Below are 17,799 nucleotides of genomic sequence, written 5' to 3' on the forward strand. Positions count from 1 at the left end.
GTGGCTTAGTCTTAACAGCTGCTGTTCTGGTGCTATATCTCTGGTTATTTTTAGGTTGCCTTTGCAATAGACAGACCCGTACCTTTCTCATGAATAATGTGGAACTTGCCAAGTTCAGAGTGCACATTTTGATTAACTCAGTGTTTGCTCAAACAAAAATGATATTGCTGCATTTTCATTTGATAACTCAAGTAATACTCACTGGGTGTTCACTCCTGACCTGCAAGCCCTCATATTTAAAACAAGCTGGGGGGCGGTGGGGGAAGAAAGGCATTTTTTGGCAAGGAAACTGCTGCCCTCAGGCTCTTAATGCATCTTAATCCTGAGCAGAAAATGAAATCAATTTGGGCAGGTGCCAAGCAATACAATGACTTTCCTCTGATTTCAGTGAGTTCTTCCTGAACAGCCTTTCCCACATGAAATAAGAGCCATACTCCTAAGGCTTCGTTCTGCTCTGACTTTACACCCATTTTATACCCCTACCAAGGCAGTGTCCCAGCAGAGTTTCCCCAGATTAACAGAAAAGCAGACCACATTGGTGCTTTTATTTATTATTTGTATTATGGCTCATGGCCCGTATTTACTGTTGCTGACACTGAACTTCATACCCATGGACCAAGAGGGCACATTTTTTCTTCTGATTGTGCTTTTGAGCATAATTACACCTAAACTGCATCATTTGCTGGTCCCCTGATAGTGTTACTCATAAAAAAAAAGATGTCTGAACCTCTCCCTGTGGAGCAGAAGACCTGTGATAGTCATCGGGCTGCTCAAAGAATCCAAATAGCATCCCCTTGTTGCTGATTTGGCCCAGGGTGCGGTGCGTGGTCTTGTTTAGCTACCCTGATGCTGCAGTGCTGACAAAAGGGGCTGACCCACTCCTCTTCTCCTGCTCCCCTGGGGGCTTCTGGCCACCTCTTATCCCACCACATGGACCTGGCGTAAGAGGCTGCAGGGTGAATCAGATCAGCTCACTTATTCAGCTGGAAATTAACCCAAGGAAAATGTCCATGGGGTGAGTGTGCTGGTCTGAGTGGCTGCCCAGCACTGCAATGATGAGGAGAGGTGCAGGAGCAGGATGGCTTCGGTTGCTGCCAACCCACACTTAAATGCCCTCTGAGTAGTAGTCGGTAACACGTTGGCTCCCTCCTTGACATGGGCACAAATGCAGGCATCGTGTGACAGGGGTGCAGGAGGTGAGGGGAAGGAGCAGAGCAGAGCATGGGGGATTTCTGGAAAGACAGCAAAAGAGGTGGGCTGGAGCTGAACACTTTGTGGTCATTGGGGAGTGGTGAGGAATTCAGAGCAAATGGATGGGAGACAAAGCAAGCTCAGAGGGAAGGGAGCAAAACACAGGCTGGGGGGGTGTCTGGTGGGAAACAGTGCAAAAGAAGGTGTCCAGAGCATAACAAAGTGTGAACAGAGGGATATGGTGGAGAGTGGACACTACTGACCCCAGACCTGATCCTGATCCTGACCCTGACCCTGACTTGCTGACTCCCCTCCGCAGCTGTCCCTGCTGCTCCCTGCCGCAGAGTGAGCAAGGCTGGAGCACACGGGAGCTTGGATGGGTGCTCCTGAAGAGGGGCGAGCACAAACTGGGGGTGTCTGCAAGGGCAGAGGGTGAGAGCAGGGGCCTGGGGGGAACATAGTGTGCCAGGGGTCTGGAGGGAAACAGCGCACATACAGAAGCTCTCCAAAGGAAAACATTTCTGCGCAAACACTAATTATCCAGGCAATAAGGCTATACAAAATCTCTGCTTGAACAGGCAGGAACAGTGTGCTGCAGAAGAATGTCTTAACAAGGTCAAACCAGAAAGGGGCGCAAAGAAAATTAGTGGTGAAGAGCCATTTAGCACTTGAACAGAGAGGCCTCAGAGAGTGCAGGCATCTAGAAGATGGGGTGGTGGTACCTTATAAAACAGAGAGCCAAGGACAGCAGTGTGCCATAGGCATTGCTGAGAGAAGAGGGAGGAAGCAGAGGGCTTGAGCTACATCCAGCAATTAAAGAGAAGCATGCAGCAGAGGTACGTCAGCAGGACGTCAGCGCGATGCATTACACTGCACAAAACCACAAGCAGACCTGGCTCTCAGGAGTCCAGGTGAGAGCTTGTCATTCAAGCCGATGGAAAGGTACCTGGCCCTACCCACACGTATGACTGCAGAGCACCTCTGAGGACAGCAATTCAGCAGCAGTGACATTGCACTCTTCCTGACACGGCACAGAGCAGGAAAAAAGTGGTGAGGCAACTCTAATTCTGGTAACGGAGCCTAGGACGTGCTGGTGACATTGTATCTTCTCATGGGGGAACAGGCCAGAGGCCATACTGGGACAGAGTAAAGGAGAAGCACAGCCACCCCATAAACACCAGCATGAGACTGGCAGGATACAGAGACCTCCATTTGGCACAGCAGGGAAATGCAGTGTTTCATGCAGGTGTACATCGATGTGTCAAGCATCCTCAGTTCTGTGCTAGAGAAATGCCAGAAGACCAGTCCTGGGACCAAAAGCCTTCAGTCCCTGAAATCTGATAAAAAGTCTTAAAGTCTGCCTTACAGCAGAGAAAACCAAATGCTTTCCTGGATTTTGAAGGCACGGGACAGAGTGACAAGCACACACCTCACGGACAGTTTGTAAGGGCCCTGAGTGCACTCTTCCCCTTCTTGGATTTTGGCTGGCAGCTCTAGACCAGCTGGATGGTCAGATCTGGTGAGGAAAAAAAGAACTGGACGAAGCTTTTGTGGAGGATCCCCTGCATAGCTGTGCTGAGATGGTTTGGGGGAGGGGTCCCCCTCCTTAGCTCAGGAACTGCTTTTAAGTCATGGCTGAGCTGCGCCCCAGCCGTGTTCATGCCAGGTTGGTACCCTGCTGATGGGGAGCCCTGACCCTGCCTTGGGGTCTCAACTCCGAAGCTGAACCTCAGGCTTGCCTCATCACTTTGGGCGTTGCTGCCCCTGCTATGGTTTTATTGCAGCTGCCGGGCCAGGGCAGGGGCACTTTTCCAGCAACGGAGATGTGCTGCAGTGGGGGATGATGGATGGTTTCTCCTCTGCTGCAGGGGAATTGAATTGGCAGGAATCATTGAGGGTGACATCCCAGGCTGCCTTGGGATTTCCTCACCAGCACAACCCCTCCCTGCAAGAGAGCAGTGGCTGCCTAAAATTATGAACACAGCAGCACATGCACTGTGGCATCCGCCACCAGCAAGACTCGGAAAGGACTGGGGAGCAGAGCCTGTGCTGCAGCTAAAGGCAATTGAGCGAGTAGAGTAAGCACTGGAATGATTTTGCACAATAATCACAGGGAAGGAGAGAAACATCATTATAATCTATAGCTGCATAAACTATTGAGACACAAAGAAAGCAATAAGAGAAAGCATTGCTCTTTACACACCCAAGATGAGATCACCTGTCTCCTCTCCACAGCAAATATACTCCATGTATTAAATGCTCCATCTGGGCACTAGCAGTTCAGGTCAGGCCAAGAAAGCAGGATGTTAATGACTTTAAGAAGACAGCATTTCAAGTGGCTGCCTCTTAAAATACTGCATATCCTGGGGATATGCCCCAAAATATTCATGAAATAACGCAAAGCCGGTGAAGAGCGGGAGTCACTCTTGTTGACATTCTTATGCATGACAGACCCAGAGAAAAACATGACAAAAAAACCTAATAGCATTACCTACAAACAGCAGAGAGTGCAGCCTAAAATTGAGTCACAGCAAAATGCAAATCTACGCAGAGGAACTGAATTATTTTGTGTACGCTGCAGAAAGAGGAGGCATCAGATTTGATGCAAATAAAGAAAGCAGCTAATGAACAGCAACTTCCCTTTACAAGTCAGCAACCGCACAGGAATATTGACATAGCTATCAAGATTTATACCATGAGCAGCATAAATGTACAGTTTATGAACTGGGGAAGGGTATAAATGAGGAAGACTAAGAAGGAGTAGTGGCAAGGAAACCTTGGAGAAGACCTCCAAAGCAGTTGCTTTGAAATCAGGCTAAATCAGCAAAAGCAATGAAAATATCATGTCAGACAGTTAAAGTAGTAGAAAGGAGTTCTGGTAGCGTGTGGATGAGGTAAAGTCAATGCTGCAAAACTAAGTTCCTAGAAAAACACTTGTTTGCCGCTGTCTGGATGTTAAGAGTTCTAGTCTGGCACATACTGGACCACAGGCTAACATTGCAAGTGTTTCACAGTCCCCTAGGGGATGTTCTTCACAAGACTTGTGCTCCTGTACCACCAAGTCATTAGCACGCAATTCTAAAACTAGAAAGATTCAAATTGAAAGGGAAAATATAATCAGGGGAAAACACATTACAGAATAGGAAAAAAAGAGGAGGAAAGGTTTGACGAAGGAATCTATAGTGATAGTCCAACACTTAACAGTGTCTACAAATAAGTTATCAGAAATGGCAAGAGAAGCAGAGTGTGGGATGTGCTGGATTTTAAAAAGAAGCAAAGAGAGCAGAGTGACCCACACAAGAATAACAAGCTCCCTTGGCTATTGCAGACTTTTGGAATGAGAAAAACATTGTCTGCAGAGAAAAGACTGAGGCTGAAAGGTGAGGAGAAACAGTGATTCCTAGCAAAATGGATACAGAAAAAAAAAGATGGATAAAGGGCATTTTTCTATAGTGCTTTATGAAAAGAAAGTAAAAGAAAATATAATTTTTTGTCATGGTGTGAAAGCTTGGGTAGAAGGAAATATTGGACATCGCTGCTCAGGCAGAAACAGTAGTGCAGGAGATTTGTGTTATTGCATGGTTTGTGTTATTGGCAGCAACTGACAATGGATGCATTCAGCAGAAGAGATACCACAGCCTACTTATCACAAATCAGTGGTAGAAGGTAGGCTTTGTTTAGCTACGCCATTAGCTAACAAATTTTCCAGCACGGTGTCGAAACCCACGAAGGCAATATTCACTCAGCATACAATGATGCCTGCAGTTCTTCAGATAAAGACAGCGGGGTGAGATGGTTCAGGAGAAGTCCCTGGGATGTCAAGTGCTGTCTGTGTGATTAATGTGTCGTGTGTAGGGCCTGTGAGGAGCTGGGAGCCAGTTATCAATGGAGCATGTACATAGTTGTTGTACCATTAACACTTGTTATCTATAATTTCTGAGATGGCCTTAGAAATGTTGTCACCAGCAGGGAGGCCATTTACACCACAAGCGATGTGGTCACTAAATGACACGGTAGAGTTCAAATGCAATGGCAAGCTCTTCCTCTTCTGTCCACTACCTCCTCCAGCTGCCCCTTATTTGAATCAAATGGCAGCGTATGTCATGCTCTGAGCTTTCTTCCGTTTGTAGATGGATATAAAGATGGGGAGGTGAATTTTAAGAGAGACTCAGCAAGTTATTCTGGGATCCTGTTTCCTCTTGTTTGTGTGCCCGTGTGTGAGTGGAGATGAACTGAGCCTTGGGGTAGGAGGGAGGCTTGAAAAGTTGACTTAATTCAATGCTGATCACTGTTTGCTGAGGGCAGTTGCATCTAAGACAGTGCAAGACTTTGGGTGTTTGATATGGTATCAAAAGTGAGACTGACTCCTGCTATTTAGGGCCATGGTTTAGTGGACTTGGCAGTGTCAGCTTTATGGTTGGACTCGATGATCTTAAAGGTCTTTTCCAACCAAAATTATTCTATGATTCTGTGAATTTTGACATTTATTAATTCAAAGAAGAAACCTGTGGTTTCAGACCAAAAAATGGAAAATGTGACCCAGCTAGAACAAAAGACTGAAAGCCCAGCATGAAGCCCCCAAATTTCCCACACCTTCACAAGGGGACAAAACAAGCACCGAAGCGAGAATGGCGCTTCATCTGCAACAGGTCTCAGAAGAAAGAGGTATGGTTTTATCTTCCCTTTGAACACCAAACTATTTTGCATTGGTCCCAGCTGTGATCTAATTTTCAACCCATCTCAACAGAAATGCAACAATTTTGCAAGGGGAGGGAGATGGCCAGCAGGACTGCACAATCTCAGTCCCCAACCTGAGCATGCAGGGAGGAGAAAAGAGAGCTTATTTTAAAGGTGGGCTAACCAACATCACATCCACTATGCATTTGCAAAAGACAAGTCAGTCCTGACCCATCCTGAAGTGCCAGGCTGACCAAAAATATCCATGCCTCATGGGGCTTTTGTTGTTTTCAAAGGTCTGTAATTTGAGCATTTTAGAACATTGAGGAATGTAAGCTGGTTTAGTGAGATTAAGGAATTCCATTGTGAAACTTGTGTTGCTTTCAGTCTGGCTGCACTGCCTTTGAAGGGTTTAGCCAACAGGTATCTACAGCCTGAGCTCCCAGAGAGTGGGGTTACTTAACTGAGAAGACTCAGATGTCTCAGGTACTAGTTTTAGGGTACCAAGTTGGTGGGCAAGGGAGTCCGCATCACCAGAATGGATGCCACACAAGGGGTACGGGTCTGGGAATATGTACTTACCACCCCAGGTTATAAACCATGAGGTGACTGTTCAGCTCCCTTTGGCAAGAATAGTTTTGAGACCCAGTGACCAGATCTGTTCACAGCAGACAGGTGACCATGCAGTGCAGTACTGGTCCAGGCTGTAGCACAGACTAGCAGCTGAAGGAAAGAATGCTCTACATTTACTGTCTGCAAATCAAGGTGCTGTAATCAAGTACAAATTAAATGCTTAGGACAGCAGGACCTGAGTGAAGTTTTGTGGCTTTGAGTTATGGATTATCCAACTGTAGCCATGTGCCAATCTCCCATCCTGGCCAAACCTCAGGTATAAAACTTGGGCTGTTTAAGCAAATCTCAGTCCTGTTGTTTGTGAGGCCCTACGGTTGCATGTATTCAGAGTCAGAGAACTACGTGGGTGGGAGGAGACCTTTGGAAGTTTCTAATCCAAACCTCCACTTGCAGCAGTGCTAATTCTAAAATTATATAAAGTTGCTCAGGGCCAGATGAGTCCTAAAATCTCCAAGGGAGGAGATTCCCCAGTCTCTCTAGACACCTATTCCAGTGCTGAACCATGCTGCTCTGCCAAAAAAGCATTGGGATTTTTTTGTTAAATCTAGTTGGAATTTCCATTGCTGCAACCTATGTCCATTGCCTCTCAGCCTTTCAGCTTAGAACTCTGTGAAGAGTCTGACTCTCTCATAACCCTCCCTTTAGTCAAAGACAGCAAGCAGGCCCCCCACAACCTTCTCTTCTCCAGGATAAACAAACCCACATCCCTCAGCTTCTCCTTATACATTATGTGCCCCAGATCCCTGGTCTTCTTGGTGGACCTCGTTCAGTGTATCAATATCACTCATGCCTGGGGAAGACCAGGGCTGGAAACAGTGCAGCTAGATGCAGCCTCCTGAGTGTTGAATAAAGGGAAATAAACCCTTCCCTTGGCTTGCTCTCTTGCTTCTGCAGTCCAGCATGCATTTGGCCTCCATGGCTGCTGCAGTGCACTTCTGAGTCTTGCTCATCTAGTAGTCTTCTGGGAACCTAAAGCCTTTTTCTGCAAAGGTGTTTTCTAGGCAGTCAGGAGCCAGCCTGCACTGGGGATGGGGGCTTTGCAAGCAGTGCAAAACTTTGCATTTGTCATTGCTGAACTTCATGAGGTTTCTGCCAGCCCACTTCTCTAGCTTACTTAGGTCCTTCTGAATGGCAGTGCTGCCCTGCAGCATACCCACCACTTCTCTGAGTTTTATATCATCCCTGAACAATTTAAGGTGTTCTCTGCCTCCTTTTCATCCTGTAGATGAGAATGTTAAATGGTATTGGTCCCAGTATTGACACCCTGAGGACTGTTACTCATAACTGGTTTCCTATTAGACCTTAGAATGTTGACCTCTACACTTCGAGCTCACCTCCCCAGCCTGTTTTTCACTCACTTTGTAGTCCACTCATCCAGTCCATACCACCCCGTTGTGGCTACAAGGATACTATGGGCCAACATTATAGTAATACAACGCTTCATTTTGGTGAGGGAGAAATACACGTGCACCTGGACATCAACCATCAAAGAGTTTTCCCGTATCACATTTGGCCACATCTCTGCTGGCAATAGATTAGCTGAACCAAAGCTCTCTGGAAAGTGGTAGAGTGGGACACAGGGACAGAACTTGCACATGGCAGTAAAACTGTCAGGGAATTTTGGCAAGTGGCCAGAACCACAAGCTGTGCTATGCCAGTCACAGATGGGAAACGGAAATTTGTGACATTTTGTACTTCAGCCCAAAATCTGAACAGATTTTCATGAGACCACATCAAAAAGAAAAAAAAAGTTATCTTTCCGTCCCTGACTTATGTACCCTGCCAGATTTCATAGCCTTGCTGCAGCACTGCAAGTATCGCAAGAAAAAGGCAAGTCACAAAAGGGTGGGGGAGGAGCCTTTTCATCTTAAGGAATGTGCCAGACTGCCAGGATTCAGGAGTGTGAACTCCTCTGTAAAATCAAAGGGATAAGGATCCGATCTTCAGTCAGGGTCCACTGGTTATTCCTACCAGTTGGCCACAGCAACCAGTTAGCTGTAGCCGAGAAAGATTGGTATTTGTGCTGATACATCTAAACACTGTTTCCTGAGGGGTCTGATATGGTCAGATGAGGATCTAAAAGAAAAAAAGTGAAGAGGATGTCTCCTCTCTCTCATCTGAAGTTCTTGCTTCACGTCCCTGAACTTCTAATCCTTTCTGGAATGGTTGGAAAAACAAGTCTGCACTGTTAAAACTATTCTTTTCCCAAGCCCCTTTTCAGAAAGCAAAGATGCTATTTCTGTAAGAACTTAAAAGGAAATACATGTCTGAGACAGAGAGCAAGAATGGAAAATTTCAGTACAAACAAACGGTAAATGTTTGGCAGCCAGGAGCCGACAGGGTTTTGTAATATGCTGTAAGAGAGGGGTTGTCTTGTTGGCTCTACCAACAGTCAGATTTCTAAGGAAAGACAAAAATGTGCCTGTTGGAATGCTTTTTCTCTGACCAGGGATATGTAGGACAGGAACAGTAGGATCTGGGCTACTGGGGGAGATCAGATGGGGAGGGGGGAGATGCAGACAGAAGCAGATGAGTTGGAGGGGCTATGGGGAGCCTGAGGAAAGAGACTGGGAGGTGGGTGACTGGACAAGGAGCTGGAGGAGGGAGCCTGGGAGTGGGAGATGGATGTTTGGTGGAATGCTGGAGAGAAGAGGAAGGAGACTGAGCCTCAAAGCTGAAGGTAGGCAGGTGCTTTGGGGTCTGAGTGGAGAATGCAACCACAGAGTGATTTTGAGGAGGGGAGGCAGTGACTACAGAGAAAGAGGACAGGGATGAGAAACCAGCCCTGGGTACAGGAAGGACCGGGGCAAGATAGGAATGAAGGAATCAGACTGGGAAGCTAGGGCTGGGTCACACTGTCACCATGAGTGGCTGGGCAGCAGCCACCCATCCGCTGCCCAACAGCCTCGGTGGGAGGTGCTGTCGGCACACAGGCAGCATCCTCTCCTCCTCCTGGTCTGTTTACAGGGGCTGTCACTCCCCGTTGGTAAAGGCTTCAGCTCCACTGTTATTCTGGGTGGGTATCGATTGGGTACCACAGCGTGGGGGTTTGTTGTTTTTGCTGTTGGCTTTGGAGTTTTTATACTTTATTGTTTTGGAATATGGGACAGCAGAGAGTCTTGCCAAGTTGAAATGCTTTGAACCATCAGGACATGGAAGGTTATTTCAGATCATCCCTTGCATTGCAGGGAAACCCCAAGTGACACCCTCACATCCTTTGCTCTTCGGGAACTCCATACGTGGCCTCTGCCATCCTGTGTGCTGTCACCTCAGCTAGGACACCCTTGCTCCCCACATCCCTTTCTCTTCCTTTCCCTTTTATGTGGGTTGAAGTCTGCCTCCTCTGGGTGACACACTCATCTTCTTCCCTGAACAGGTAGATCAGGACACATCTGTGTGTGCTTACTGTGTGGTCTAACCATGGGCTGCTCCTGAGCCAACCTGTACCTGCAGTGATTGCAGTGTGCCCTCTACTGTCTTGCTGTCCACGTAGTCCAGCGTTTCTGAGATTTACAGAAGCTGAGCCTCTACCCAGAAGCAAAAGCATCTGTGACCCCCTGCTCTCATACTGCCTCAGCAATATGTTGTCAGAGGTGTCCTCCCAAAATGAGGGAGGCAATTCCTAGCTCAGAGCTGCTGTGGAAGGTGCTCTGCAAATAGCTTTGCAAAGGCTGGACCTCCAGGCTATGCCTTACAGAGCTCAGACAGTATCATTGTGGCTCTCTTGTATGTGCACTGTGCAACCAGTGATTAGAGACACTGAAATGTAAAGAAACACATTTTTTTAAAAAAGAAATATATCCCATGCGGGCAGGTCATGTAATCTAGCTCTGTTAACTACCCTCTTACTTCACTAGGTATCACCCTCCCACTGACAGACATTTTTTTTTTTTTTTTTGCAATTCTTTCCTTCCTTGGCTTTTACCACCTGTCCTGTCTTCACACTCTCTGATGCATCCCTCCAGATCTGAATTCTCCCAGTTTATCTGATTCAGTTCTGTCATGTTTGTTGTTTGGTTTTTTTTTTTTTCAAACATCAGTATTTCCTTTTGGGTTTCCCCTTGTTTCCTATTGCCTGTTCTTGCTTCTCAGTTGCGAAAGCTGATATCTCTCCTTGGGCATCCTGTATCATTGCTTAAACATGTGTGAACTGACAAATGATCTATCACCTTCTTACCAGAGTCTCTCATCTGTTCAGAACAGATTTCACTTGGGCAGAATTTCTTGGCAGCCAAGGAAAAATCACCGTTGCTTTGGGGAAAATGTCTGATCTTTGCTCTGACTGAGCAATGTAACTAAGTTGTTTTTAATTTTGTTTACCTACGATTGCAGTATTATGTTTGCAAGAAAAGGAAGAACAAGTTATGACCCCCAAAGGGGAGAGTAATTCAGCTAGGTGAAGCAGTATACCGTTAGTCTTAACTAAATTTTCCAGGTTTTCCTACTGTTGGTGTATCTGTGCTCAAAAAAAAAAAAGAGGCCTTTAACCAACCTTATGCATGATCAGATCAGATGAACAGAAGCAGGAGCTGGCTTTGTGCAGTCCAATGCATATTTACCCACTATTAATGAAAGAAATGCAAGTGGAGGAATTTGTAGAAAAGAAATAATGTAGTTAGCTATGTATTTCCAGCCATCATTTTAGGCTATTTTTAGGTTTGTAGCAAGTTTACACTAATAATGCTTGAATACAAAACTATATAATGACCATAACTCTTAATTTGGAGCCATAGCCTAAATTCAGTCTAATTCCTTATGTAGAGTAGACTGTAGTGTCAGAGTTTCCAGCAGTGACTCAGGTCATCTGTGGCCAAGATCCATTCAGGTCCAGGAAATTTCTCAGATCAGTCAACAGCTCCATTTCAGATCACTGATCTCCTACGTATGGAGACTCCTAAAGATCCTAAGGAACCCCCATGCTGGGGACATAGGAGGGGTTGAGAGTAAGTTTAGGGACAACAGGAAAACACTAAACGCTTCACTGGGACAGTGATGCGGCACTGGAAGAGGTGTCCAGGCAAGTGGTGGAGTCCCAATCTGCAGAGATTTTCAAGATTTGGCTAGGCAGAGGCATGGCCGACCAAATGCGTGTCGGCAATAGTCCTGCTTCAGGTAGGAGGCTGACCTACACGACCACTGAGGTTCCTTCCAAGCCAGCATTTCTGTGATTCTGCAGGACTGTCCAAATCCCCATGGAGGCCCAGCCTGGCAGAGGTGGTCATAGCCCCTTCACTTTGATAGTTTAGCTCTGCAAACAGCTGCCAGGGAAGTAGTTGATCTCCATCTTTCACCGTCTAACCAGGTGCTTGGAGCATTTCTCCAGAGTTGGTGAGACATGCTGCTAAGCTTTGGGTGGTGAAAAGGGAAAGACAAGCAATTTTCCATCATTTTTGTTGAAATCATGGGGCTTGCGAGTGAGAATAAATCAAACTTATCAAGCCGGTTGAAATGAGGTCTGGTCCAGGGAGTAGGGGTCATGAGCTCTGACCCTAGAAACCAGGCCTGCCTATGCCTTTTGCTTCCCAGAACAGCCTGATAAAATGTAAAATATAGCACTGGGAATAGCATACCTATGCCCAGGCACCCCTTGTCCTAGGGCAGCCCTTGCTCATGCAGCAAGAGAGCTCCGCTCCTTCCTAGGTAGGGTGCTGACAGAGGAGTCCTGGCAGATCTTCCTGGAGCAATATAAGATGTGGTTGTGAGTATCTGTTTTACATCTTTGCTGTAGCTTTATTTCAGTTCCTAGAGCTGAGCTGGCTGGAAGGGACCCTAAGTATGTGCTGTAGGGAACCTAATTTCATTTCTGGATGATTCTTATCTAGTGGCTCCTTAACTTTCTTGCAAACATGGAATAAGGCATTGCAGACTTTCCTTCTCAAGGCAGATGAGATCATGATGTTTGGAGAAACTTCAGCAGAAAACTCCGAGGACCAGAATGGCAAAGTTATGTGAGGATGCAGAAAGGGGCTTTGTGGGTTCTTTAGATGGGCCCTCCCATCTTGGTGACTTCCTCTGCAGCTGAGCTTGATGGGACGGGGAGTCTACAGAGCAGAGCCTAATGCCATTCCAGTAGCTGGTTTCTGTTTGCAGGAAGGGAGTTGCTTGAGTCTGTGCAGTAAGTAGGTGGTCCAGCTCCAAGCTACATACATGTGGTTCCCCCCAGCTGAGGATGGTGCATGACGGGGCGGGGGGAGGGAAGGAATCCAAACAGAAAGCTTCACGAGTTTTCCTTTCCTTCCTCCAACCCCCTTTGGTAGTTTTCTACAGCAGGGGCAGTTTGATCCCCAGACAGGGGGATCTTACAAAATATGAGTAGGACTCAAGGGTGTGACGCAAAGGCCCTTTGTGCCATATGCTGCAGAGTTAATCATCAGTCACAGTTGCCTACCACCAGTCTCTATAGCCAATTCCACAGTGTGATTATACCTCCTCAAAGTTAATTTACCAAGCTGTTTAAAAGTCTGTACAGTACAGTGAGCCTCCTCCCACCACTAGCATCTTTTTCAGCTGCTCCCCTGCTGAGGATGCTTCAGGCTGGGTGGTCCAAGCAACGTCCCACAGCATTTTTCAGTCTTGTCAGCAGCCTGGAATAGGGTCCGTCCTTTTGAGCTCTTGGCTTCATTTCCCAGCCTAAGTTACAGGAGTCCTGTGGAAAATGATTTGGAGGACAAGAGGCAGCTCTGATAATGGGAAACGTCTGTGAGGGATTGGAACATTGGCTTGTAATCCCTGGACAAAACTGCCTCATTCAGAAAAAGGAGGGGGGGAAGCATGCAGAACAAAGATCTTATTTCACTTCATGAAACTAACACGTGATGTTTTCTCTGGAATGCCTCGCTGACAAACGGGCCCAAATTTTCCAGGGACCATGGCTTTTATTTAGGCACAGACAAGGCCATAAATGGCTGAAAAGTATGTAAATTCACAGTTTATGTTAATTTGTCATTTCCAGGCTCAACACTAACTCAGAGCTAGGCCGTTGCAAGGTTTGCATTTCCTGGGGAGTGGGATGGTGGGAGAGGCCTCTAACACTCCCGCCCCTGAGCTTCTGGCCAGATCTTGTGTGCATCATGTATAGCTTTGCATGAGGACAGAGTTGCAAAGCGTGGCTCCATCCAGACATGCTGTGTCACCTGTCTGTCAAGCATCTCCCACCAAACTGGGACTCAGAACCAGGACGGGTACCGACAGGAGTCAAAACTGCCGAAAGCCAAGTGTTTTGTCTGGAGCAGATGATCTTATACCTGGCTAAATGGAGACACACACAAGCTTGTGAAAGATATTGGATGTCTGGATTCAGCAGAAATATTTTATTCAGCATTTTGAGCTCTAACATAGCTGTTGCTAAATGGCTGCACCTCTTGCTATGGGAACTTATGGACACTTCCACCGCGAATCTCTCCCCTCCCTCAGCCTCCCAGTGCCGGGCAGGCCCCTCTGAATCTGTGTCATTCAGCTGGAACCTGCCCATCCCCTTTTCCAAGCCCTCTGATGGTGCTTTTATCCTTTCCTTTTGCTCATGGCTTGCTTTTCTCATCTCTTCCAGCCTGTTGTGCTGCTAGAAAGGTGTCTCTCACATCCCTTACCTTGCCATCTAAGGTAGTTCAGTGGTCTCTGCAGCACTGCACTGGCCCAGAGTGCTCCCCGGCCCCGCTCTTCCAGTTTCCATTCTCCTGGGACAGCTTGTCTGGTTTGCAACCACAGCTTCTTATCCACTTTGCCTCCTGTCATTAACACTTCCAATCCAAAAGTTTTCTCTCACACGGGTTGAAAGCAGTGATCTTTTCCTTTGCATTGGCTTTGCTTACAGTTATTTATCCTCTTTTCACACGTAAAATGTCTGGCATAAATCCTGACCCACTGGGGCAGTTTGGCTACAGCAATTAAAGGCCAACATGTTCAAATATGGATGTCTAAGGTCAGACACTTTCTCCGTACTTAGAACCTAATCCAACAGCCTGATTTGCAGGTGCTCAGCAACAGCACTTGCCAGCTTCTGTGGTGGAGTTGAGGGTGCTTAGCATCTCTTCAGGGAATGATAGCTCTGGGCGAAGAAAGGCATTGCACCTCTGTATGGGGGAAAACTAAAAGCCCTTGATTTCCACCACCTAGCCTGGGGCTGGGAGGGGAGCCTATGATTTCATAGCATTGCTAAGCAATGACAAGAGCTAGTCTCTAGGGTGAGCCGTGTTTACTAACACTTTGCACATTTTCTTGTTTAACAGCGCAGTTTCTCATTTTATAAGAGCCCCTGTGAGCTAATGTTTGTGTCCTAGATCAGCTGTCCAAACTTACATTGCCAACTTCCAAGCTTTCTCATAGACCACCAGAACAGCCATCCTGGATTTGTGTACCGAACATCACAACATCAGTTAAGTAAGGCTGTGTGGACCTCTCGTCCTGGTCTCACAGACCCCCAGTGACTCACAGAGCCGCTGTTCCACACCCAGCCCCCACTGACCCAGCCACAACTCACACAACTCAAACAAATTTTGGGCAGCAAAATTCCTGAATGCCTTCTAGCAAGCATCCCAGGGTCTGCCAAGGGCTGGGACAAATAGCTAAGCATGTCTGAATGTGTTCTCTGTTAGTGGGTTCCCCATCCTTGGAGGATGAGAAATATGAGAAATAGCTAGCAAAATTATCCAGAGTGTGGGCGGGACAGCCCAGGAACTTCTGTCCTCTGAACCATATGCCTGACCTGCACAGTCCATGAGAGGTTTTTATATATATATAATGTAAGGGTAAGGAGTAGGTAGCTATAGGAAGTGAGTTTGAGATACACTCTGACAGTCCTGTAACAGTGTCAAGAGCCAGGATCTGCTGTGGCAATTGTTTGAATTGGTGGTATCTTGAGGTGCACTCAGTTTCCATCATCGCACAGCTGTGGACAGACTACTGCACAAAGATCAACAAGGCCAAGTGCAAGGTCCTGCACATGGGTCAGGGCAATCCCAGGGACAAATACAGGCTTGGCAGAGAATGGATTGAGAGCAGTCCTACTGAGGACTTGGAGGTGTCAGTTGATGAGAAGCTCAACATGACCCAGCAATGTACGCTTGCAGCCCAGAAAGCCAACCGTATTCTGGGCAGCATCAAAAGCAGTGTGGCCAGCAGGTTGAGGGAGGTGATTCTGCCCCTTTACTCCGCTCTCGTGAGACCCTACCTGCAGTGCTGCGTCCAGCTCTGGGGGCCCAACACAAGAAGGACATGAAACTGTTGGAGCGAGTCCAGAGGAGGGCCACAAAATGATTAGAGGGCTGGAGCACCTCTCCTGTGAAGACAGGCTGAGAGAGCTGGGGTTGTTCAGCCTGGAGAAGAGAAGGCTCCAGTACAACCTTATAGCAGCCTTCCAGTACCGGAAGGGGGCCTACAAGAAAGCTGGAGAGGGAGTTTTTACAAGTGCATGTAGTGATAGAACAAGGGGTAATGGCTTTAAACTGAAAGACCTATAGGGATTAGCTATAAGGAAGACATTTTTTATGATAAGGATGGTGAGGTACTGGAACAAGTTTCCCAGAGAAGTTGTGGAGGCCCCATCCCTGAAAGTCTTCAAGGCTAGGCTGGATGGGGCTTTGAGCAACCTGGTCTAGCAGCAACCTGCCTGACCATGGCAGGGAGGTTGGAAGTAGGTGATCTTTAAGGCCCCTTCCAACCCAAAACATTCTATGATTCTACAATTATGCAGGTTAGGAGACATCTCCAGACAGAGGGTCTGGGGATCCCGTCTACAGAGGGTCACCTCAGAGGTCTCTGAGCTCCCATCTGTCATACATGAATTGTGTGGTGCTGAGGCACACAAAAGCCTCTACATGAAATCCCCCACCCATCTCACCAGGCTTACTAGCTCTGTGTCCATGCCCTCCCTTCCCAAAAAGGGGGTGGCTCCACATACCCCAGCATCTCCTGTGATGCTCATATTGATCCAGGTGCAACCCAGCCCGGTTGCCTCAGCTGTTGGAGATCTGACAGACCTTTATTGCCAGTATGCTTGGTTTGAAGAAGCTGATTTCCTGACCAATCTGACCCCACCAGGAGATGTGTTTTCAGCATGCTGTAAAGCATCCTCCTCCAGGGGCTCTTCCACAGCACCTCATCTGCCCAGCACTGGAACAATTCTTCAGCTTTGGCTGCAAGCAGTGCTTGAGGAGGGTTCAAATGCTGCAGAGAGGGGAGAAAGGCATGGCTGAGAAAGCATGGAAAGGGAGCTAATCAACAAACACACCCCATTGAAATGCCCTCTGGCTCTTCTGGCACTTGGCTCTCTGACTTGGTAGTCAAGAGCTGTGGGTCCCACAGCCAAGCTGCAAGTGATGACCATTGGTTGGTGAAGAGAAAGAGACCCTGCTTCTTTACAGCAGGATGTCAGGCATTAGCACCCCCCTGGGGAATTTTGCTGAGTATTTCAGTCAAATGTTAAGCTTGCCCCTGTGTGACAGCAGCGATTGAGGGTTGAGACAAGTGAGTGGCATGTGGAACACTTGTGTTTTGTTGCAAGCTGCAATATAATTAGTAGATTGTGATGGCCTGTGCCTGAGCTCAAGACATCCTGGGTTGATTTCCTGCTACATTCATGAGTACAAACCCCTTACTGTTTCAGCTAATGGAGAAAGTGCTCTTAATTGTGTGAATCGGGATTTGCCAGTGGCGGACAACCACACGCTCCGCAGCAATAGCGTGTTGGGAATAGGGTGCCTAGGCTTATTGTATGGAACATGGCAGAGTCAAGTATATCACTGTAGCTCAATGATGCAGAAAGACAAAGTAGCTGAAATTTCACCCTGCCACAGGAAAGTCCTGCATTTGGCTCTGTGCTCTACCAGAAGTGACCATAGCAACTTCTTGATGAACACATCTGCAAAATGAGGGAGATAGTGGGGAAGGAAGTGGAAAGAAGTGATGATTGTTTCCTAACTTATGGAGGAGAATAATGTCATATTTAACAGTATGTGCTGTGAACTGCATGCAACGTTAGGAGGTGTGGAGGCAAGCTGAGACTCCACCTAGAAGTGTATCTCCACGGCAGGATGTACCTGTGTGCTGGTTTGTGATGTAGTGTTAGAAAAACTAGAAAATCCATGCTAGAAAATCCATCTTAAGAACTATATGGGCCCATTCAACTGCCTGTACAATCGACAACTCACCTTACCTTGAAGCTTGCCCCAAGGCTTGTTCTGCCAGATTCCTGCAGTTGCCTGTTGCGTTATCAGACCTCTCTGAGGGGCTTTCTGAGGTCAAACTCCAAGAAGCTGTGGCAGTAGCATATAAGCGAGGACCCCACAAAATAAATGTAGGTAC

This window comes from Phalacrocorax carbo, chromosome 1 (assembly GCF_963921805.1).
Source record: "Phalacrocorax carbo chromosome 1, bPhaCar2.1, whole genome shotgun sequence".
Lineage (NCBI taxonomy): Eukaryota > Metazoa > Chordata > Aves > Suliformes > Phalacrocoracidae > Phalacrocorax > Phalacrocorax carbo.